The sequence below is a fragment of the Pongo abelii genome, chromosome 19, assembly GCF_028885655.2.
Source record: "Pongo abelii isolate AG06213 chromosome 19, NHGRI_mPonAbe1-v2.0_pri, whole genome shotgun sequence".
Taxonomy (NCBI): domain Eukaryota; kingdom Metazoa; phylum Chordata; class Mammalia; order Primates; family Hominidae; genus Pongo; species Pongo abelii.
In genome coordinates, this window is record NC_072004.2 from 54485171 (window position 1) to 54510649 (window position 25479).

Below are 25479 nucleotides of genomic sequence, written 5' to 3' on the forward strand. Positions count from 1 at the left end.
TATTTCCTAATAATACTCACTTTGTTTGGGTTTTGCATTCTCTTAGCTTTTTTTTTAAATATTTTTATTTTTATACACAGGGTCTTGCTCTGTTGCCCAGACTAGAGTGCAGTGGCCCAATTATAGCTCACTGCAGTCTTGAATTCCTGGGCTCAACGTATCCTCTCTCCTCAGCCTCCTGAGCAGCTAGGAATGTAGGTGTACAACACCACACCCAGCTAATTTTTAACATTTTTTTTTTTATAGAGACAGGGTCTTGCTACGCTACTAAGGCTGATTTTTTAAAAAATTTTTTTTGTTATCTGATTTTACATAATATTGGTATATATTTTAAAAAATTGGCTAAAAAACTTATACATGCCCTTTTCCTAGTGTCTTTATTAATATTTTGTTGTTGTTTGTTAATTTTTTTTTTGAGACAGAGGCTTGCTCTGTCGCCCAGGCTGGAGTGCAGTGGCACCATCTCGGCTCCCTGCAACCTCAGCTTCCTATGTTCAAGCGATTCTTCTGCCTCAGCCTACTGAGTAGCTGGGATGACAGGCACACACCACCACGCCTGAGCTAATTTTGGCAATTTTTAGTAGAGACAAGGTTTCACCGTATTGGTCAGGCTGGTCTTGAACTCCTGATCTCAGGTGATCCACCCGTCTCAGCCTCCCAAAGTGCTGGGATTACAGGCGTGAGCCACTGCACCCGGCCATACTATTTGTTGAAGTTAAGAATATATCCCATCTCCATATTTTTGGCAAGATGTGCCCTCTTGTTCCTCTCCCTACACTCAGTCATACTGCTATTTATCTACCTTGTGACCAGTATGACAGATTGCATTCTTTTTACATACAGGCTTATATTAGCTATTTAAAGAAATGAGGACTCCTAGGTCATTTCTAGTTCTTACTTTCTAATCTTAACATGGCTGTATGGACAGTGTTGCATATCCTTTTATCATCTGCACTGATCCCTTTTCCCGACTCTGTGTTTTTCTTTATGCATATTACTTATTAATCTCTAACATTTGATTTATTTTACTCATTTATGTGTTTATGTTGTGTTCAGTAGGTGTCTTTACCTACTAGAATATGTTCAACAGTGGGAAGGATTTTGCCCTGTTTTGCGCTCATAGTGCCTGGCACAAAGTATACAACTAATATAATTTTGTTTTTTTTGAGATGGAGTTTCTCTCTTGTTGCCCAGGCTGGAGTGCAATGGCGTGATCTCGGCTCACCGCAACCTCTGCCTCCTGGGTTCAAGGGATTTTCCTGCCTCAGCCTCCTGAGTAGCTGGGATTATAGGCATGCGCCACCACACCCGGCTAATTTTGTTTTTTTTAGTAGAGATGGGGTTTCTTCATGTTGCTCAGGCTGGTCTCGAACTCCCGACCTCAGCTGATCTGCCCGTCTCGGCCTCCCAAAATGCTGGGATTACAGGCCTGAGCCAGCATGCCTGGCCACAACTAATATAAATTTATCGAATGAATAAATTAATGAGAATATAAAAGGCAATAGTTCCCTCTACCATTCTGAGATTGAGGCCTAATTTTGACTTAAGATTCATTGTTACTTCCATATTGCTCAAAATAATTTCATTGGTGTTTACTAACCCATTTTAGATGAGGTGTTAGGTTTACCAACATCACATACAATTCCCTATCTTCCCAGTATAGTTGTATGAAAAACTTCAGTTTTTCTGTTTTTTTTTTTTAAAGGTGCTGTGGTCTGTCTCTGTAGACGTAGAGTTTTTCACTTCATGCCAACCTGTAAATTTTGCTTGCCCTTGGTTCACATACCTCCGTTGGTCTAACTAAGGGGGAGGGCCCTTGTAGTATCAAGCATGACCATCTGAAACTACTGGCTTATCATGGGATGCTGAGTAGGATGGTTCTCTTTATGTCAGTTGTGGCTGGCAGGTCTTTTAATTGACCTGATGGATATCATAAGATTGCAAAGGAAGAAGCAAGCATGTCAAGCTGGGAGGATATCATTGTAGTCAGTGAGTAGACGTGAGGATGGAATAGAGCCAAGTAGGTAGAATACCATGAGTAAAAAAGTTAATGAAGGTTTAAAGGCTGCAGTACAAGTTGTCTGAAAGGGGAGAATGTAAACTAATGGTTTAAAAATGCTCCCACAAGGCTGGGGACGGTGGCTCATGCCTATAATCTCAGCACTATAGGAGGCCGAGGCAGGTGGATCACCTGAGGTCAGGAGTTCCAGACCAGACTGACCAACATGTTGAAACCCCTTCTCTACTAAAAATACAAAAATTAGCTGGGCCTGGTGGCGCATGCCTGTAATCTCAGCTCTCAGGATCCTGAGGCAGGAGAATCGCTTGAACCCAGGAGGCAGAGGTTGCAGTGAGCCAAGATTGCGCCATTGCACTCCAGCCTGGGCAACAACAGGGAGACTCCGTCTCTAAATAAATAAATAAATAACCCCAACAAACAAACAAAAACCTGAGTCCATCTCGTAAAGGTCTTTATTTGCATAGATAAAAGTTTGAACTTCATGGCAGTGGTGTTTCATTGAAAGCTTTAGAAACAGGAATTAAATGATTAGAGAGAATTGTTTAGGGAGATTACTGTGACAAGGTGGATTTTTAAGTTGTAATGTTTGAGTGTGATATAATAAAACAGATCACAAAGGATAAATTCCCATTGCTTATTATCCTTAGTGGCCACTGCTCGTTACACTCTGTTTCTGAACATCTTGTTTTCCTTTCAGTTCTGCTGGTTTCTGCTTCATTCTAAAACATTTATTGATGGTAAACTACGTCTAAGCGCATGCCTGGGCATGCAAAATGAATAATATACTATTATTGGCTTAAACAAGATCACAATCTGATGGAGACTTAAAAACAAAGTATAAAAACTTTTGAAAATGTTATTGTTCCTAGAGGTTCCACCCTGTGTTCTATTCTCTTGGTGACATACTCCTTTTCTACTTCTTTCTTTCTCTTTTCTTTTTCCTTTTTTTTTTTCTCTCTCTCACTCTTTTACAACGTCTCACTTTGTCATAGCTCACTGCAACCTTGAACTCCTGGGCTCAAGTGATTCTCCCACCTCAACCTTCTGAGAAGCTGGGCCCACAGGTACGTACCACTGCACCTGGCTAATTTTTTTTTTTTTTTTGAGACTTAGTCTCACTCTGTCACTCAGGCTGGAGTGCAGTGGTGACATCTCGGCTCACTGCAGCCCCAACCTTCCAGGCTCAAGTGATCCTCCCACCTCAGTTTCCTGAGTAGCTGGGACCGTAGACATGCACCACCATGCCCAATTAAGTTTTAAATTTTTTTGTAGAAAGGGGGTCTTGCTTTGTTGCACAGACTGGTCTCAAACTCCTGGGCTCAAGTAATCCTCCTGCCTTGATCTCCCAAAGTGTTGGGATTACAGGCATGAGCCACCACACCTAGCCCCATTCTACTTCTTTATCATTTTTTTCAATCAGGATCAGGTATATTACTTACGTCAAAAGTCCTTTTTGGGCATCCCTGCTTACTTCCTGTTTCGTTTAATAGCATCACCAAGTTCTCATTCAGATTGGCTCAAAACCTCAATGTTGAAATAATCTGTACTCTGCTGTTACTGGGTATTATATAAATGTCAAGTTCCTGTTAGCTGATGGTGTTTGTGAGTTGTTCTATATGGTTTTTTTGTCTAGTCTTTCTATCAGTTGTCGAGAGAAGTATGTTGAAGTCTTTCCTATTATAATTGTGGATTTGTCTATTTTTCCTTTCAGCTCTACCCATTTTTACTTCAGATAACTTCCAGCTCTGTTGTTCAATATATATACATTTAGGGTTGCTTTGTCTTCTTGATGTATTGACCCTTCTATCTTTATTTTCCTCTCTGTCTCTGCTTGTTTTCTTAGCTCCAAAGTCTACTTTATCTGATATGAATCTTGACAGCCTCCCTCCCTCTCTCCCTTCCTTCATTCCTTCTTTCCTTCTTCCCTCCTTCCCTCTCTTTCTTTTTGTTGAGGTGACTTTACATAATATAAAGGTTACCATTTTAAAGTATACAATTCAGCAACATTTAGCACATTTACAATGTTGTATCACCACAGCCACTAGTTCCAGAACATTTTATTCACATGGAAAGAAAGCTCCATACCCGTTAAACAGCCGCTCCCCATTTCCTCCTTCCTCCAGCCACTGGCAACCAACAATCCGCCTTCTGTCTCTGCGGATTGACCTGTTCTGGGTATTTCATATGACTGGATTCACACAATATGTGACCTTTTGTTTCTGACTTCTTTCACTTAGCATAATGTTTGGGAGGTTCATCCATGCTGTAGCGTGTGTCAGTACTTCATCCCTTTTTATGGCCGAATAATATTACATTGTATGTGTACACTACAATTTGTTTATCCATTCATCTGTTGAGAGACATATGGGTGTTTCTACTTTGTGGTTATGATGAAAATGCTACTATGAACATTCATGTAGACGTTTTTGTGTGAACATATGCTTGCTTCCTCTTGGGTATATACCTAGGAGTAGAATTGCTGGGTCATATGATAATTCTATGGTTAACTTTTTGAGGAACTGCCAAGCTGTTTTCCACAGGAGATGTACCATTTTATATTCCTACCAGCAGTGGACCAGAGTTCCAATTTCTTCATATTCTTACCAATACTTGTTATTTTCTGATTTTAATTTTTAAATTATGACCAACCTAGTGGCTATGAAGTTATATTTCATTGTAAATTTGATTTGCATTATCGTAATGACTGATGATGTTGAGCATCCTTTGTGCACATGTTGACCATTTGTATATCTTCTTTGGAAAAATGTCTATTCAGTTCCTTTGCCCACTTTTTTTTCCCATTGGAATGTTTGGCTTCTTGTTGAATTATAAAAATTAACAATATATTCAGGATACTAGACCCTTATCTGATATATTATTTACAAATGTTTTCTCACATTTTGTGGTTTTCTTTTTACTTTCTTAATAATGTCCTTTGTTCCACAGAAGTTTTAAAATATTGATGTAATCTGATTTATCTGTTCATTCATTTGTTGCTTATACTTTTGGTATCATATCTAAGAATCAATTGCCAAATTCAAGATCAGGAAGATTTACCTATTTGTTTGCTCCTAAGAGTTTTATATTTGGGTCATTAGAACTATTTTGAGTTGGGGGCTAGGGTTTCCCTTCATTCTTTTGCAGAGAAATATCTACTTGTCCCAACATAATTTACTGAAGAGACTGTCCTTTCCCCATTGAATAGACTTGGCAGCTTTTTCAAAAGTTAATTCATCATTAATTTATTTCTGGACTCTGAATTCTATTTCATTTTTGGAATGTCTAATGCTAGACATTAGACATCAGTATGTCTAATACTAGGCCAGTTTCACAGTATTTTGATAACCCTAGTTTTGTTGTAAGTTTCAAAATGTGAGTCCTCCAAATTTGTTCTTTTCCAACTTTGTTTTGGCTGTTTGGTGCAACTTGTACTTATTACATTTGCGTTTAGGATTGGATTTCTCATTTCTGCAAAAAAGGCCATTGGAATTTCGATAGATATTGTATTGCTGTTATAAATGGAACTGTTTTCTTCATTTGTCTTTTGGATTGTTCGTTGCTAGATTTTGCGTGTTGATCCTGCAACTTTGTTGAATTTATCAGTTCTAGTACTTTTATAGATTATCTGGAATTTTCTATATATATAAGAATATGTTATCTGTGAATAGATACCTTTTATTTCTTTTTATTGCCTAATTGCTTTGCGTAGATCTTTCAGTACAGTGTTGAATAATACTGGGCATCCTTGTCTTGTTCCTGATGTTAGAGGAAAAACTTTCAGTTTTTCTTTATTGAATATGGTGTTAGCTGTGGGTTTTTCATGAGCCATTTATCATGTTTTCAAGTTTCCTTCTTTTTTTTTTTTTTTAAGTCAGGGTCTTGCTCTGTCACCCAGGCTGGAGTGCAGTGGCATGATCATAGCTCATTGCAGCCTTCACCTCCTGGGCTCAAGCAGTCATCTAGCTTCAGCCCCCCGAGTAGCTGGGACTACAAAAAAGAAAAAAGTACTCTAGTATTAGCAGATTGGCTTTAAACTGGGACAGTCCTTGAATGTGTAGTAATGCCATCTACAACTCTGCCTTAGTCTTCACTTCCCGCTTGAGATGAGCCAGAGGCTCAGCCAGAGATGCAAAACGAGAGTCCTTGCTGTTTTTCTTCGAGCAAATGTTTGGCCCTGTGTATGAGTGTTTTAGTTTTTATTCCCCAATATATTAGCCAGCGTATGTAAACACAGATAGACACACAGATACACACAAAACCATTTTAAGGACTTGGTTTGTGTGATTTTGGGGTACAGCAAGTAGGAACTAGGCCAGGCTAGCAAGCTGGGAGGCTAGAAACTGTCAGAGAAGGATTGATGCTGCAGTCTTGAGACAGAATTTTTTTGAAATAACATGTAATTTCACAAATTGAATCTCTGTTCAGTTCTTTTTTTTTTTTTTTAAATCTGCTGTCTTCCTTTTAAATCTCTTTATTCATTTCCTTTTAATTCTGGAAAATGTTTATACTATACTTCACAAATTCAGTTTTCTGCATGAACTAGTCTATTATAGCTCCATGTACACTTTCTGTTTTTACTACTTTTTTGTGGAGAGGTAGTGTGCAGAGGAGAGTAATGGACTTGGTTGGGTGTTTATTATTTGCTTGAGGATGGTATGTTTTCTGTATTCTTATGAAGAAAATAAGACTTATTTTTTCTCCCACAATTAAAAAAAGTTTATAAAGAGATTTTCTGTCAAGGAAAGCTATTATTCTAACTTGTAGCTCAGGTTCAACAGCAAGTGGTGCCTAGTACTGGTTTTTAACAAATACCAGGCCGGGCACAGTGGCTCATGCTTGTAATCCCAGCACTTTGAGAGATGTATAGAAGAATTGAGTGAAAAGTACGGTGTTCTTTCTTCTTCCTTTTCCTCCTCCTATTCCTCCTTTCTTCTTTCTTCTTGACAGGCTCTCACTCTGTCACTGGAGTACAGTGTCACAATCATAGCTCATTGCAGTCTTGAACTCCTGGGCTGAAATGATCCTTCTGCCTCAGCCTCCCAAGTAGCTGGGACTACAGGCGTGCTACCATGCCTCGCTGATTTTTTGGTTTTTTTGTAGAGATAGGGTCTTGCTACATTGCCCAGGATGGTCTTGAACTTCTGGGCTCAAGCAATTGTCTCACCTTGGCCTCCAAAAGTGCTGGGATTAGAGACTGAACCCACTGCACTTGGTGCCTGGACTCCCTTATTCTTTGATACATCCACTTTCTCCCATCATTAACACATTAAATTAGTGTGTCTAGTACATTTGTTTCAGTTGATATGCTGATATTGATACAACTAATATCCACAGTTTATATTGTTTCACCCCTTGAGTTGTACATTGTGTGGCATTTGAGAAATGTATGATGCTATGTACCCACTATTACAGTATCATAAAGATAGTTCCCCTGTCCTGAGAATTCCCTGTACTCTGCTTATTCATCCTTTTTTCCCTCCCCCTAACTCCTGGCACCACTGATTTTTTTTTTTTTTTTTTTTGAGATGGAGTTTTTGCTCTTGTTGCCCAGGTTGGAGTGCAATGGCGTGATCTTGGCTCGCTGCAACCTCTGCCTCCTCAGTTCAAATGATTCTTCTGTCTCAGCCTCCTGAGAAGCTGGGATTACAGGCACCCGCCACCACACCCAGCTAATTTTTGTATTTTTAGTAGAGACGGGGTTTCATCATATTGGTCAGGCTGGTCTCAAACTCCTGACCTCAGGTGATCTGCCTGCCTCGGCCTCTCAAAGTGCTGGCATTAGAGGCGTGAGCCACTGCGCCTGGCCAATTTTAGACCTTTTCTGACAAGCTTCTTTTACTTAGCAATATGCATTCAGGGTTCCCTCATTTCTTTTTCTGGCTTGATGGCTCATTTCTTTTTATTGCTGAATAATATTTTTACTAGCAACAAAGAATGAAATACTTAAGTGTAAAACAAGCAAAAGATCTATATGAGTAAAACAACAAAATACTGATACATGAAATAAAAAATATATAAATGTCATCTTTTCCTAAGTTGATCTACGCATTCAGTGCAATTCCTATAAAAATACAAGCAAGTTATTTTGTGGATATGTACTAAGTAATTCTAAAGTTTGTATGGAAAGGCAATGTTCCTAGAAGATAACATAGAAAATCTAGGTGACCTTGAGTTTTGGCAATGACCTCTTAAGTGCAACACCGAAAGCACAATCACAAATGAAAAAATCAGTAAGTTGGGCTTTATTAGAATTAAAAACTTTTGCTCCGTGAAAGATTATTTTAAGAGAGTGAGAACATGGGCTGCAGATGGTGAGGAAATATTGGTGAAAGACACGTCTGACTAAAGAACTAAAAAACTCTTAAAACTGAACAGTAAGAAAATGAACAATCCTATTAAAAAATGAGCAAAAGGGTCTCAGCAGCTTGGGCTGTGGGAGGAGTGGCAGCAGCCAGGCAGCCCAGCTTCGCAAAGGCTCTCGGCATGCTGCGGCCCACAGGCACCCGGCACACGCTCTCCCCGCCGCCAGGATGCCCAAGAGCAAGGTCAGCTCCGCTGAAGGGGCCGCCAGGGAAGAGGCCAAGAGGAGATCGCCGCGGTTGTCAGCTAAACTTGCTCCTGCAAAAGTGGAAGCGAAGCCAAAAAAGGCAGCAGCAAAGCGTTGAGACCACCATCTGTAAAGCTCTACATGTTCTTCACGGGGTGATTAATTTCTACCCAAAACTTAGGTTAAAGCTTCAAACAAAGAAGTGCAAACAAAAGGGCAAAGGGGAGCAAAGGGAAAAGAGGCTGAAAGAAACTAAAGAAGATTTACCTGCAGAAAAGGGGGAAATGAAAACTGAGGGGAGTCCAGCCTCTGATGAAGCAGCAGAGAAAGAAGCCAAGTCTGATTTAATACCATATACCATGTCTTATCAGTGGTCCCTGTCTCCCTTCTTGTAAAATCCAGAGGAATGTTTTTATCAAATATTTTGTAAATGCAAGTTTTTTAGTGGCTCTGGAAACATTTTTAAGAAGGAGGGAATCTCACCTCATCCCATTTTTTAAGTGTAAATGCTTTTTTTAAGAGGTGAAATCATTTGCTGGTTGTTTATTTTTTGGTACAACCAGAAAATAGTGTGGGATATTGAATTATGGGAAGCTTTGACTGTCTTGGGTGTCAGTGTAACATTTCATAGATGAGGGTTAGTTTTCATATCCTATAATACAAAGCATATTAAATGGCAATATGGAGTCAGTCCTGCATTTAATGTCTTGAACATTTTAAATTACTTCTATTCCCATGTTTTTCTTTTTTTATTATACTTTAAGTTTTAGGGTACATGTGCACAATGTGCAGTGTAGTTACATATGTATACATGTGCCATGTTGGTGTGCTGCACCCATGTTGTTTTTTAGTAGAATTGTTTCCTAAAGAAAACCACTCTTTGATTATGGCTCTCCCTGTCAGAATTGTGTCCACTCTGTGACATCTTTGGTTGTGGTTGTCCTGTTTTCCTAATAACTTTGTTACTATGCTGTGAAAGATTAAAAAATTGAATATGTAGTATACATGCTATTCAGTTGTGAATTGGTGGGATGTATGTAACAGCTTATCAAATTGTGAAGATACTGGTACTTGATAGCCTCTTAAGGAAAATTTACTTCCAAATTTAAGCTGGAAAGTCACTGGAATAACTTTAAAAAAGAATTACAATACATGGCTTTTTAGATATTTGTTATGTATGTTAAGAATTGTGTACAAATTGAAATGTCTGTACTGATCCTTAACCAATAAAATCTCAATTATGAAAGAAAAAAAGAGCAAAAACCTGACCAAAGAAGATACACATGGCAAATAAGCATATGAAGGATGCTCAATAATGTATGTGATTGGGGAATTGCAAATTAAAAATAACAATTGGATACCACAGTTTTAAAGGGCTAAAAGCTCTAACATTGACAATACCAAATGCTGAGAAGAGGTGGAATAACAGTAATGCTCATTTATTGCTAGCGGGACTGCAAAATTGTACAGCTACTTTCAAATACAATTTGGCAGTTTCTTACAAAACTGAACATACTCGTACCATAAGATTAACCAATTGCCCTCCTTGGTATTTACTCGAATGAGTTGAAACTTACGTCCTCACAAAAACCTGCACAAAGATGCGTATAGCAACTTTATTCATAATGGCCAGAACTTAAATACAACCAAGATGTCCTTCACCGTGCAAATGGATAAACATTGGTACATCCTGTGAGTGGAATGTCATTCAGTGCTAAAAAGAAATGAGGTATCAAGCCATGAAAAGACATGGAGGAATGAATGCATATTACTGCGTAAAAGAACTCAATCTGATAATCATACTGTGTGATTCTAACTATATGATGAAACTGTGGAGACGTTAAGTTGAAAATTTTTTAACTTCTCATCTCTTTTTTGATTAGTTCGCCTTTTATTCACTTTTGTTTGTAGAGGAAAGCATTTTAATCATAGTATTAATTCACTCAGAAAAATTATGTAAAACGACTTATACATTTAGTTGTGAACTATACATGGAAGCTTATTTCAAAATACATGTTTGAATTCAAATGCTAGTGTTTAGAAATCTATTAGTAACTGGTAATTTGACTGAATTGAACCATGTCATTATTATTTATTGACTGCCATTCAAAATAACCTTTTTTAGTTTTACACATTTACTAGAGAAAAGTAGGAAACTTAGATAAACATTCTTTCAGCTTGAGATAATCACAAGATAGTCACTAGTAACATTTTTATATCTAGCCTTCCAAATAGATATGTAATCAAATATATGCATTTCCTCTAAAATATAAGTTCCATGAGGCCATAAGTGGGCAATTGAATGGATGAATACATATTTAACAGACTTAAATTAAAATCTACACACAATTTTAAACATACTGTTTTTTTATAAAATGTTTTTATTAAGTATATGTCTATCACATACTTTTTTGTTCATCCATGTTGTAGCATGTATAAACACCTCATTCCTTTTTATTGCTGAGTAATATTCCATTGAATGGATATATCATTTTTTTGTTTGTAAGTTTTTTTTTTTATACTTTAAGTTTTAGGGTACGTGTGCACAACATGCAGGTTTGTTACATATGTATACATGTGCCATGTTGGTGTGCTGCACCCATTAACTCATCTTTTACATTAGGTATATCTCCTAATGCTATCCTTCCCCTCTCCCCCAACCCCACGACAGGCCCCGGTGTGTGATGTTCCCCTTCCTGTGTCCAAGTGTTCTCATTGTTCAATTCCCACCTGAGTGAGAACATGCAGTGTTTGGTTTTTTGTCCTTGCAACAGTTTGCTGAGAATGATGGTTTCCAGCTTCATCCATGTCCCCACAAAGGACATGAACTCATCCTTTTTTATGGCTGCATAGTATTCCATGGTGTATATATGCCACATTTTCTTAATCCAGTCTATCATTGATGAACATTTGGGTTGGTTCCAAGTATTTGCTATTGTGAATAGTGCCGCAGTGAACATACATGTGCATGTGTCTTTATAGCAGCATGATTTATAATCCTTTGGGCATATACCCGGTAATGGAATGGCTGGGTCAAATGGTATTTCTAGTTCTAGATCCTTGAGGAATCACACACCGTCTTCCACGATGGTTGAACTACAAGAAAAAAACAACCCCATCAAAAAGTGGGCGAAGGATATGAACGGACACTTCTCAAAAGAAGACATTTATGCAGCCAACAGACACATGAAAAAATGCTCATCATCACTGCCCATCAGAGAAATGCAAATCAAAACCACAATGAGATGCCATCTGACACCAGTTAGAATGGCGATCATTAAAAAGTCAGGAAACAGCAGGTGCTGGAGAGGATGTGGAGAAATAGGAACACTTTTACACTGTTAGTGGGACTGTAAACTAGTTCAACCATTGTGATTAAGTTGAAAATTTATGTCCACACAGCCTGCACATGAATGTTTATAGCAGCTTTATTTATAATTGCCAAAACCTGGCAGCAAGTTGCCCTTCAGTAGATGAATGGATTAACAAACTGTGGTATAGTCATAAAATGGATTATTATTCTTATTTTTCTTATTTATTTTCAGTGAGGTGTTTTTTTTTTTTTTTTTTTTTTTTTTTGTGGAGTCTTGCTCTGTTGCCCAGGCTAGAGTGCAGTGGTGTGATCTCAGCTCACTGCAACCTCTGCCTCCCAGGTTCAAGTGATTCTCCTGCCTCAGCCCCGTGAGTAGCTGGGATTACAGATGCGTGCCACCACGCCTGGCTAATTTTTGTATTTTTAGTAGAGACAGGGTTTCACCATGTTGGTCAGGTTGGTCTCGAACTCCTGACCTCGTGTTCTACCCATCTTGGCCTCCCAAAATGCTGAGATTTCAGGTGTGAGCCACCGTGCCCAGAGAGTTTTTTGTTTTGTTTTGTTTTGTTTTTTAATCTTCCTACCTTCTTACTCTGGTGGTTCGTGTGCTAGTTGCATGTGTAGTTTTATAAGAAACTGCTAGACTGTTGTCTAGGTGACTGTTCCATTTTATATTCCCACCAGCAATATGTGAGTGATCCCATTTGTCTTTATCTTTTCCAGCATTTGTTGTCACTATTTTTAAATTTTTATCAGTTTTGATAGATGGGTAGTGGTATCTCTTAGTGATTTTGTATTTTGTTTCTTTTTTTCCTTTGAGACAGGGTCTCACTTTGTCACCCAGCCTGGAGTGCAGTGGCACAATCACTGCTCACTGCAGCCTCAACCCCCGGCCTCAAGTGATCCTCCCACCTCAACCCGCAAAGTAGCTGGGACCACAGGTGCATGCGACTATGCCTACCTACTTTTTGTATTACCATGTTGTCAAGGCTGGTCTCAAACTCCTGAGCTCAAGTGATCCCGCCTGCCTTGGCCTCGCACAGTGCTGGGATTACAGGTGTGAGCCACCGTGCCTGGGCTGTTTTGTATTTTCTTTGTGGCTAATCATGCATCTATATAATCTCTTTCATGAAGTATTTCTGCTTATTTACTTTGTTAAAAGAAGGCCATGCCCGAGGTCAGCCGAAAGTATTTCTGATTCTCCTGGGATAGTTACTTAATGATGCTATTTGCAAAAACTACCATCTTTTCCATTGCCTTTTAAAGCAAATGCCTATGACTCAATATTTGATGATTTAAGTTATAAGGAAGACTCAGCCTCCTAGTTTTTTATTAATGAAAGAAGGAGTAAGAAATTGTGTAGAGAATAGGTTGATAGGTTTTCAGAATTAGGGTCTGAATTTCAGACATATATTATATGAAAATCCAAAAAAGTTGTAGCTAAGTATAATTATTTTGGTTTGTCCAGTGCATTCCAAAATTATAGATAGAGGCTGGGTGCGGTGGCTCATGCCTGTATTCACAGCACTTTCGGGGGCCAAGGCAGGTGGATTACATGAGGCCAGTAGTTCGAGACTAGCCTGGCCAACATTGTGAAACCCTGTCTCTACTGAAAATACAAAAAAATTAGCCAGGTGTGGTGGCGTGCATCTGTGGTTCCAGCTGCACGGGAGGTTGAGGCATGAGAATCACTTGAACCTGGGAGGCAGAGGTAGCAGTGAGCCAAGATCGAGCCACTGCACTCCAGCCTGGGCGATAGACCCAGACTGTCTCCAAAAAAATTAAAAAAAAAATTATAGATTCATTTAGATGAAAATGTTTAGTGATTTCTTGTTGATTTTTGTCTTCTATATTTATAATATTTTTCCTTTTAAGAAATCTAGTTTAAATATTTTGTTTTATAGTTCATAATTGCTTAATTTAACCTTTTAATTTTCAATAAAAGAAGCATTTTTTGAAATTTGTTCTTTAAATACTTTTAATTAACCCTCCTCACTGCAATGAATTCACTGTGTAAATTCCATACCTTTGGCTGTTGTAATATATAAAAATGAGGACCTTTTCCTCCCTAATAAAATCTTAATAACTTCTTTTATGGGTATGGGTCAAATGTACAGTAGGTAACAGATTGTTCTGATAAAAAAAATTTCAACACACATGCTCAGTAACTCACTATAAAACAAGTTACTTAGATAAAGAAAAGGTCAGTTAAAGAGAATTTGCATTCATTTCTATTTTACATTTATCATAAATAGTGTAAAATGCCTTTACTATGCATTTTTATATGTATATATGGGATCCTGGGCACAAATTACAGATTTTTAAAGGAGCATTTATTAATAAAAATTGCATCCTTCCTGCCTTTCCTACAGCTTCTGATATTTGCTTACAGTAGATTCAGTTACATTCTGAACTTGGCTCTAAAAATTTCTTCTAGGAACTTCCCCCCCTTTATGCTGTTAGGTTTATCTTTAAAGTCATAGCCCCATGTTTAAATGTCAAACACAAACCTTTAAAAATAATCCATTAGAGCTCTGTAAAAGTCACATGAAGACTGTATTCTGTGTAAAACTTTCTTGTGGCACTGTTTTCTACACCATTTTTGGCTTGTACGATAGAAAATAAAAGCTTGTTTCATGTCTGTCTATTTTAGTATAACACCTTATGGGGCATGCATACTGGTTATTTTATGGAAAGCACTCTCATCAGCCTGCCCATGAGGAAAATTAAGATTGTCTTGTTATGTTCCGTGGAAATGGTCAAGGCTTTTCAAAAGAGAAAACAGAGAACAAAAGAATATGTCGGGCGTGCGCCCAACTGTGTTATTGGCAGGAAACGTGCTGACTCCTTTGTGAATGTGTGAATTTGTGAAGACCCTTATTTTAAAGAATTATCTTTTCCTATAAGTTGTTGAATGAGAGGTTTTTCTCATATATAAATAGTTTCTAGTTCTGACAAATTTTGTTCAGTTATCTATAAACTGAGCCTTCATAACATTTGTTTTGTCTGTTTCTAATGAAGGCTTGTTGCAGGAAGAGTCTCAGTTGTGACATTGTATGGATGATGCCAGTGAAGTGATCAGAATTCCAGTATCTAGCGTGTTGTAGCCATAATGAGCTCCTAATTGAAGGCGACAGGCTGCTTTTTTCCCCTCCTAGTTGGTCAGGCAAAATGTTAGATTTCATTCATTATTAACTCATTCCTTATCAGCAGAGGACTGGATTAATTTGTAGGGAACATAAATAATTTTTGCTTTTTGTCAATTTTAGAGATTGAAGTTCAGGCTTATACAAGATTCTCTCCCACCTCCAGTTGTTCCAATTGTATGCATTTGTGTAACTACCATCATAATAATGATACACTAACATTTCTGTCACCCGAAAAGTTTCTCATGCCACTTTGTGCTCTATACCTTCCTTCTTTCCCTCTCTCGCAACACTGATTTGCTTCCTATTATTATAGTTGTGGCTGTTTTGTTTTTTTTTTTAACTTTTCATAGAAGGGACTCATATAGTGTGTAGACTTTTATGTATAGCTTCCCTACCCCCAAAATCATGGTATTGAGATTCATTTTTGTTGTTTTACAGATAATTTGTTCTTTTTAAATGCTGAATACTTTTCATTGCATTAATATATAACTGTCCATTCACCTACTGATGGACATTTAATTGTTTCTAGGCTTTTTATTATGGATAATAAAATACCTAGTTGTGACATATGGAAAATGTATGTTTAATTTTTTTACAAACTGGTAAACTATTTTTCAGCGTGACTGTGCCGTTTTGCATCTCCAGCAGTAATGTGTGAGGGCTTCAATTAGTTTGCATTCTTGCCATAACTTTGTACTACTAGTTTTTAAAATTTTAATCATTTTATTGGGTGTAGTGGTATCCATTAGTGGTTTCAACTTGCATTTCCCTGATAATTAAATATGTTGAACATCTTTTCATGTGCTTACTTGCTATCTGTATATCTTCTTTAATCAAGTATCTTTAAACATATTACGGCCATTAAAAAACTGTATTCTTCTTTTTGCTTCTACAACAGTTGTTATAGAATTATGGTCATTTTATTTATTTATTATGAACACCTTTATCTTTTATTTTTCATGCATGAAATCATTTATTTTAGAGCTAATGTGAGCTTAGCCCACATTATAATGTTATAATATTAATTTTAATGCTGACATCAAAATTAAACATTAAAACAACATTGATACAGAAAATAAACATATGACTTAATATGTACAAGAGAGTTAGCAGGAAAAACTTGATAAATAATTTTTTTTCCAACTTTTATTTTAGATTCTGGGGGTACGTGTTCAGGTTTGTTACATCAGTAAATTGCGTGTCACTGGAGGTTGGTGTACAGATTATTTTGTCACCCAAGTAGTGAGCATAATACCCGATAGGTAGTTTTTTGATCCTCACCCTACTTCCACCCTCCTCCCTCAAGTAGGCCCCGGTGTCTGTTGTCCCCTTCCTTGTGTCCATGTGTATTCATTGTTTAGCTCCCACTTATAAGTGAGCGCATTCTGTATTAGGTTTTCTGTTCCTGCATTAATTCACTTAGGATAATGGCCTTCAGCTGCATTTATGTTGTGCAAAGGACATGATTTTGTGCTTTTTTATGCTGTGTAGTATTCTGTGGTGTATATGTACCACTTTCTTTTTTTTTTTTTTTTTTTGAGATGGAGTCTCGCTCCTGTTGCACAGACTGAGGTGCAGTGGTGTGATCTCAGCTCACTGCAACCTCCACCTCCCACGTTCAAGTGATTCTCCTTCCTCAGCCTCCTGAGTAGCTGGGATTACAGGTGTACACGACCACGCCCAGCTAGTTTTTGTATTTTTAGTAGAGATGGGGTTTCACCATGTTGGCCAGGCTGGTCTCAAACTCCTGACCTCAGGTAATCCACCTTCCTTGGCCTGCCAAAGTGCTGGAATTACAAGCATGAGCCACCACGCCCGGCCTATGTACCACATTTTTAAAATCCAGTCCTCCGTTGATGGGCGTCTAAGTTGATTCCATGAATTTGATATTGTGACTAGTGCTGCAAAGAACATAGGAGTGCATGTGTCTTTATGGTAGAATGATTGATATTCCTTTGGATATATATCCAATAATGGGATTGTCCTGTGTTGAATGGTAATTCTGAGTTCTCTGAGAAATCTCCAAACTGCTTTCCACAGAGGCTGAACTAATTTACATTCCCACCAGCAGTGTATAAGCATTCCCTTTTCTCCACGACCTCACCAGCATCTATTATTTTTTGGCTTTTTAGTAATAGCCATTCTGTCTGGTGTGAGAAGACATCTGATTGTGGTTTTGATTTACACCTCTCTAATGATTAGTGATGTTAAGCATATTTTTCATATGCTTGTTGGCCATGTGTATGTCTTCTATTGAGAAGTGTCTGTTCATGTCCTTTGCCCATTTTTTAAATGGGGTTGTTTCTTGCTTGATGACTTATAGATTCTGTATATTAGACCTTTGTCAGATGCATAGTTCACAAATATTTTTCTGCCCTTCTGCAGGTTGTCTGCTGTTGATAGTTTCTTGTGCTGTGCTGAAGCTCTTTAATTAAGTACCACTTGTCAATTTTTGTTGCAATTGTTGGGATTGCTTTTGGAGTCTTCCTCATAAAATCTTTGCCAGGGCATGTGTCCAGAATGGTATTTCCTAGGTTTTTTTTTCTAGAGTTTTTATAGCATTATGTTTCACATTTCAGTCTTTAATCCACCTTGAGTTGATTTTTGTATACAGTGGAAAGATTTTTGTATATAGAGCCCAGTTTCAATCTTCTGCATATGTTTTGCCAGTAATCCCACCACCATTTATTGAATAGAGAGTTTTTTCCCTATTGCTTGTTATCATCAACTTTGTCAAAGATTAGATGGTTGTAGGTGTGTGTCTTTATTTCCAGGTTCTCCAACCTGTTCCATTGGTCTATGTGTCTGTTTTTGTATCGGTACCATGCTATTTTGGTTACTGTAGCCTTGTAGTATAGTTGAAGTCAAGTAGTGTAATGCCTCCAGCTTTGTTCTTTTTGCCTAGGATTGCTTTTACTATTCAGGCTCTTCTTTGGTCTCATGAATTTTAGAATACTTTTTTTTCTAATTCTGTGAAAAATGCCTTTGGTAGTTTGATAGGAATAGCATTGAAATTGTAAGTTGCTTTGGGTAGTATGGACATTTTAACAATATTGAGTCTTCCTATCCATGAGCATGGAATGTTTTTCCATTTGCTTGTGTCATCTCTGACTTTTTTCAGCAGCATTTTGTAATTCTTATTTTAGAGGTCTTTTACCTTTCTGGTTAGCAGTATTCCTAGGTATTGTATTTCTTTTATGGCTATTGTGAATGAGATTACTTTCTTGATTTGGCTCTCAGCTGGGATATTATCGGTGTATAGACATGCTATTGATTTTTATACATTGATTTTATATCCTGAAACCTTGCTGGAGTTGTTTAACAAATCTAAGAGCCTTTGGACAGAGACTAAGATTTTTCTAGGTATTGAATCATATCATCTGCGACTAGAGATAGTTTAACTTCCTGTCTTACTATTTGGATGCCTTTTATTTCTTTCTCTTGCCTGATTGCTCTGGCTGGAACTTCCAGAACTGTGTTGAATAGGATTGGTGAGAGTAGGCATCTTTGTCTTGTTCTGGTTCTCAGGGGGAATGTTTCCAGTTTTTGCCTGTTCGGTATCATGTTGGCTGTGGGTTTGTCATAGATGGCTCTTATTATTTTAAGGTATCTAGTTTGTTGAAGGTTTTTAACAACAAACTTCAATATCTAGTTTGTTGAAGGTTTTTTAACATGAATACTGAATTTTATTGAAAGTGTTTTCTGCATCCCTTGAGATGATCATTTGTTTTTTTGTTTTTAGTTCTGTTTATATGATGAATCACATTTATTGTTTTGCATATGTTGAACCAAACTTGCATCCCAGGAATAAAGCTTATTTGATCATGGTGGATTAGCTTTTCTATGTGCTGCTGAATTTGATTTGCTGGTATTTTGTTGAGGAGCTTTGCATCTGTGTTCATCAGGGATATTGGCCTGAAGTTTTCTTTATTTGTTAATGTCTCTGCCAGGTTTTGGTATCAGAATGAGGCTGGCTTCGGCCGGGCGCGGTAGCTCATGCCTGTAATCCCAGCACTTTGGGAGGCTGAGGCAGGCGGATCATGAGGTCAGGAGATTGAGACCATCCTGGCTAACATGGTGAAACCTCGTCTCTACTAAAAATACAAAAAATTAGCTGGGCATGGTGGCGGGCGCCCGTAGTCCCAGCTACTCGGGAGGCTGAGGCAGGAGAATGGCGTGAACCCAGGAGGCGGAGCTTGCAGTGAGCCTAGATTGCGCCACTCACTGCACTCCGGCCTGGGAGACAGGGAGACTCTGTCTCAAAACAAACAAACAAATAAACAAAAAAACAGAATGAGGCTGGCTTCATAGAATGAGTTAGAGGGAGTCCCTCATGCTCAACTTTTTATAATAATTTCAGTAGGATTGGTAGCAGCTTTTCTTTATACATCTGGTAGAATTTGGCTGTGAATTCATTTGGTCCAGGGCTTTTTCTCATTGGTAGGTTTTAAAAAATGACAGATACAATTTTGGAATTCATTACTGGTCTGTTCAGGGTTTTAATTTCTTCCTGATTCAATTTTGGGAGGTTGTTGTGTTTCTAGAAATTTATCCATTTCTCCTATGTTTTCTAGTTTCTGTGCATAGAGGTGGTAAAAAATGTGTTGCATGCACCATCATTGTTGAGTCATAAGATTTTCTTTTCTTTTTTCTTTTGTTTTGAGACAGGGTCTCACTCTGTTGTCCACACTGGAGTGTAGTGGTATGATCAGAGCTCACTGCATCCTCAAATTGCTCCTGCCTCAGCCTTCCTAGTAACAGAGACTACAGGTGCATGCAGAATTTAAAAAGTATTTTGGACACAAACTCTTTGTCAGATATATATTTTGCATTTATTTTTTCATAATATGGCACTTGCTTTTTCATTTTTAATTTCTGTCTGTTAAACAGTAAAAGTTTCACATTTTGATAAATTGTGTTTTGTCAGTTATATCTATTTTCATGCATTTCTTTTTCTGTTTAAGAAATAGGTTACAAAGATTTTTCTCCTGTAGTTTGTCCTTGACGCATAGTTTTTGCTGTTGTATTTTTAGACTTATGATCCATTTTGAGTTTGTTTTTGGAGAAATTTAATTTTTTTCATATAGAAATCTGAGTCTTTTGGCACCATTTGTTCCAAAAATGATCTTTTCATTATTTAGTTATATTGTACCTTTGATGAAAATCATTTGGCCATACAAATGTGAGTTTTATTTCTCGACTCGCTATTCTGTTTCCTTGAAATATTTGTGTATGCCTATACCAGTACCATACTATCCTGACTATTGCAGCTTTATACGTCTTATACATGTATATCATTTGTATACATCCATACCTCAGAGATATTATATAGTGTAGGTTCAGTTCAAGATGACCCCAAAAAAGCAAATTCCATAATAAAGCAAGTCACATGAATTTTTTGGTTTCCCAGTGCATATAAAAGTTATGTTTGGCTAGGCTAGGTGGCTCATTCCTGTAATTTGAGCACTTTGGGGAGGTAAGGCTTGCTTGAAGCCAGGAGTTTAAGACCACCTTGGGCAACAAAGCAAGACATTGTCTAAAAAAATAAAATAAAATAAAATAATTAGCTGAATGTGGTGGTGCGCACCTGTAGCCCCAGCTACTCAGGATGCTGAGACTAGAGGATTGCTTGAAATCAGGAATTAGAGGCTACATTGAATTCCATTTCAGGTGACAGAGTGAGGCCCTGTATCTAAAACTAAAACAAAACCAAAAAAGGTATGTTTACACTATACTGTAGTCTCTTAAGTGTATAATGGCATTATGTCTAAAAAAAAATCAATGTACATACCTTAATTAAAAAGTACTTTATTGCTAAAAAATACTGATGATCTGATACTTCAGTGAATCATGATCTTTTTGCTGATGGAGAGTCCTGGTTACGCCTTACGGGGCTCTTTCCTGTTCAGTGTCACGAAACCAACACATCAAACTGAAAATGAGTGTCAGGCAGTGCAGGCTTTATTCAGTAGCCTTGGAATTGGAGAAGTGGAAACTGAGCTTAACTTCTCAGCTCCTGAGAAACCTGAAAGTTACAGATATAGGACATCTTTAATGAAGGGTTTGGGCACTAAGAGCCAGGAGAGGAATATGTTTTTCTTGGAAAGGGATGGAGATTTTCCTGGAATCAAGGAGCCACCTCTTTTCTATGCTTTCCTGGTCTCTTCTGGTCTTTGTCATGGTGATTGTCAACTGTCATGGTGCTGATGGGAGTGTCACTTAGCATGGAAATTGGATTATAATGAAGCTAGAGGTTCTTCAGAGGTCGAGTAAGCTGCCATTGTGGATTTCATCAGCTTTAGCTGGTTTAGACCTAAGAAGGAACTTCTGACCACAGACATCCTGTTTCCTAAAAATAAATGGAGTTAAAGCTGACTAGGAATTTAGCCATATCACATAGGCATTGCATTGGCCAACAAAAATGGGGTAGGGATCCAGCTAAGTCATTTAGGCACTGCAATGGGTAGTATTAGGACCTTGCTCTGGGTTAGGCTTTGGCTTAAGGGAATGTTGTGTTTAGTTTAATCTTCTATCTAAACCACTAAAACTTTCTCCATGTAGGCAATAAGCCTGTTTCACTCTCTTCTCATTCATGTGTTCACTGGAGTAGCACTTTTAATTTCCTCAAGAACTTTTTCTTTGTGTTCATGACTTGGTTATGTGGTTTAAGAGTTCTGATTTTCTGCCTGTATCAGCTTTCAGTACGTCTTCCTTGCTAAGCTTAATCATTCCTAGCCTTTGATTTGAAATGAGAGATGTGCAACTCTTTATTTCAGATGAACACTTAAAAGCTATTGTAGGATTATTAATTGGTCTACTTTCAATATTGCTGTGTCTCAGTGATGAAGGAGGCCTGAGGAGAGGGAGAGAGACAGGAGAATAGCTGGTAGGTGGAGCTTTCAGAACACACTCATTTATTGATTAAATTTACTGTCTTCTATGGGTCCAGTTTGTGGTGCCCCAAAACAGTTAAAATAGTAACATCAAAGATCACTGATCACAGATCATTCTAACAGATATAATAATAAATGAAAGAGTTCGAAGTATTATGAAAATTACCAAAATGTGATGGAGAGACATCATCTGAGCATGTGGTGTTGTAAAAATGGCTTCAGTAGACTTGTTTGACACAGGGTTCCTGCAAACCTTCAGTTTGTTAAAAAAAAAAAAAAGAAATGCAATATCTGTAAAGCACAGTAAAGTGAGGTGCAGTAAATTAGGTATGCTCGTATGTAAGAATCATGTTAATTTGCATAAAGATTTTAAAGTTAGCTTGTCATTGTCTTTAAAAAGGCCTGGTAGGATTTTGATTGTGATTATTAAATACATAAATCAGTTTGGGGAGACTTGCCATCTTAAGAAAATTATAACTCCCGATCCAAGAACATGGTATTTACTGTTATTTATTTAGGTCTTTGATTTATTTTATCTGCATGTTATAGTTTTTAGTATACAAATCTTGCATGTATTTTGTTAGACTTACATAGAATTATTTCATATTTTCATGCTATTGCAAATACTTTCAGTTTCAAATTGTTCATTTGTATATAAACATGATTGTATATGCAGACCTTGAATTCTGCAACCTTGGTAAAGTTCTAGTAGCTTTTTAAAGAGATTCTTCGGGATTTTTTTATGTAGATAATGTTATCTATAAATAGATTATGTTATCTGTGATGGTTTTATTTCTACCTTGACAATCTGGATGCTTTAGATTTATTTATCTGTAATTATTGCACTGGGTAAGATTTCTTATACAATGTTGAGTAGAAGTGATAAAAGCAGACAATTTTGCCTCCTTCTTGACTTTATGGGGAAGGTGTTTATTCTTACATCTGTAGATTTTTTTTATAGGTGCACTTTATAAGGTAGAAGAAATTCTAATTATGGTTTGTTGAGTGTTTTTCTCTTGAAAAGGGTGTTGCATTTTTATTCCTAAAAATGCCATATCTGCGTCTTTCTAATTTAATAATCATAGTGGTTCCCCCCTTTTTTCTGTGAATATGGTGAATTACATTAATAGATATTTTGTGGTAAACCAGCCTTGCATTCCTGCAATAAAGTTCATCTGGTTTTGTATTGCTGGGTTTCATTTGCTAATTTTTTTTTTTGAGACAGAATTTCGCTCTTGTTGCCTAGGCTGGAGTGCAATGATGCAATCTCGGCTCACCGCAACCTCCTCCTCCCAGTTTCAAGCGATTCTCCTGTCTTAGCCTCCCGAGTAGCTGGGATTACAGACATGCACCACCACCTCTGGCTAATTTTTGCATTTTTAGTAGAGACGGGGTTTCTCCATGTTGGTCAGGCTGGTCTTGAACTCCCAACCTCAGGTGATCCGCCCGCCTCGGCCTCCCAAAGTGCTGAGATTACAGGTGTGAGCCACTGTGCCCAGCTATTTGCTAATATTTTCTTAGTGAGTTTTGGGTGTATATTTATGAGACATATAGATATACAAGCATATATTTTATTTTCTTGCAATATATTCATTTAGTTTTTGGATATGTGCTACTGACATTATCAAATATGTTGGAAAGTGATTCTTCTACCTTACGAAAGAGTTTATGTATGATAGGTATAATTTTTTGTTTGAATAATTGATAGAGTTTACAGATGAAGGCATTTTTGAGGATTTTCTTTGCAAGAAGTTATGAATTCAATTTCCTTTTAGATCGTGAGCTATTCAAATTATCTTTATGTGTAGATTGGTTTTGGCATTCTGTACATTTTAAGGCATTTGTGTCATCAGAATATTTCCTATTTTCTTCATTATTTGTTTGTTCCTTCTTTATTACTTTTTTGAACACTTTGACTAGAGTTATTGATTCTATTATCTTTAAAAATAACAAAGTTTTTGTTTTGTTGATTTCCCCCTTTGCTTACTCATTTTATTTTAACAAATTCTTCTTGCATTTTTATTTCCTTATTCCTTATTTCTTTATTTCCTTTTATTGAATTTAACTAGCTCCGTGTTTAAAACTTTCTTAAATTGGAAACATTGATTTCTTTATCTGTCCCTCTGTCTAGAACACAGTTTTTTCTTTAGTGTACCTTTACAATAAGTCTTCTTATGTGGAATGCATTTCCATATACATTCTAGAATGAGATCTCATTTCTGGTATATTTTTGATGAGGTTTTAAACTATCAATTTAGAGTCTATTAGGCCATGTTATTTTCTTTTACATAGGTTTTTTTGTTTTTGTTTTTGTTTTGAGACAGTTTCACTCTGTCGTCTAGGCTGGAGTGCAGTAGCACACAATCTTGGCTCACTGCAGCTCCGCCTCCCAGGTTCAAGCAATTTTCTTGCTTCAGCCTCTCAAGTAGCTGGGATTACAGGTGCTTGCCACCATGCCCGGATAATTTTTGTATTTTTAGTAGAGACGGGGTGTCACCGTGTTGGCCAGGCTGATCTGAAACTCCTGAGCTCAAGTGATCTGCCCGTCTTGGCCTCCTAAAGTGCTGGGGTTACAGGCGTGAGCCACCATGCCTGGCCTATGTAGGTTTTTAAAAAACCATTTTATTCTTTCTTGTGTAGATACATTACGAATCTTTCCTTAGATTTGTTCCAAGATAGTCAATGGTTTTGATATTTAATGTCATTTTATATGATCTAAAAAAAATTTTACTGTTTCTCAATTTATAAAAATATACCTGATATTTGTATATTATACTTTTATCTAATGACCTTGGTAAATCCGTATATTCTAACAGTTGGTCTTTATTATGAATTTGCCTCTGTGTGTGTGTACACAGATGATATATATTTCTATGTACAGATTGGTATTTTTTGCTTTTATACAATCAAGTTTTTAGCAAATAATGACAGCTTTATTTCTTCCTTGTAAGTAATTACTTTTCTTGGCTTATGCATAAGACCTTCCATACTGTGTTGAATAGAAGTTATGATAATGAGCATTTTTTCCAACATCCTGATTTTAGGGTCAGACCTTTTCATATTTTATGGGTGTTTGCTAGTTTTTGTTCATTAGTTTTAAGGTTGGTACCGTTTATCATATTAAGGAAATGTTTATCATGAATAGGCTTTGAAATTTTTAGATTATTTTATGTATCTATTGGTGTAATCATATCACTTTTCTTTTCTTTCATTTTTCTTTTTTTTGAGACGGATTCTTGCTCTGTCGCCCAGGCTGGAGTGTAGTAGTGAGATCTTGACTCACTGCACCCTCTGCCTCCTAGGTTCAAGCGATTCTCCTGCCTCAGCCTCCCAGAGTAGTTGGGACTACAGGCACATGCCACCATGCCCGCCTAATTTTTGTATTTTTTTAGGGGGGACAGGGTTTCACCATGTTGGCCACGCTGGTCTCAAACTCCTGACCTCGTGATCCACCTGTCTCGGCCTCCCAAAGTGCTGGGATTACAGGCGTGAGCAACTGCGCCGGCCTAATCATATAATTTTTCTTCTGTGTAGTACTAATTTGGTGAGTGATATTT

At 37.4% G+C, this 25479-nt stretch overlaps 1 protein-coding gene across 12 annotated transcripts in view; it reads left to right on the top strand.

The window, feature by feature from the left end:
- Nucleotides 1-25479, top strand: part of BCAS3 (BCAS3 microtubule associated cell migration factor) — a 703083-nt gene that overhangs the window by 164198 nt on the left and 513406 nt on the right. The window lies entirely within an intron of this gene.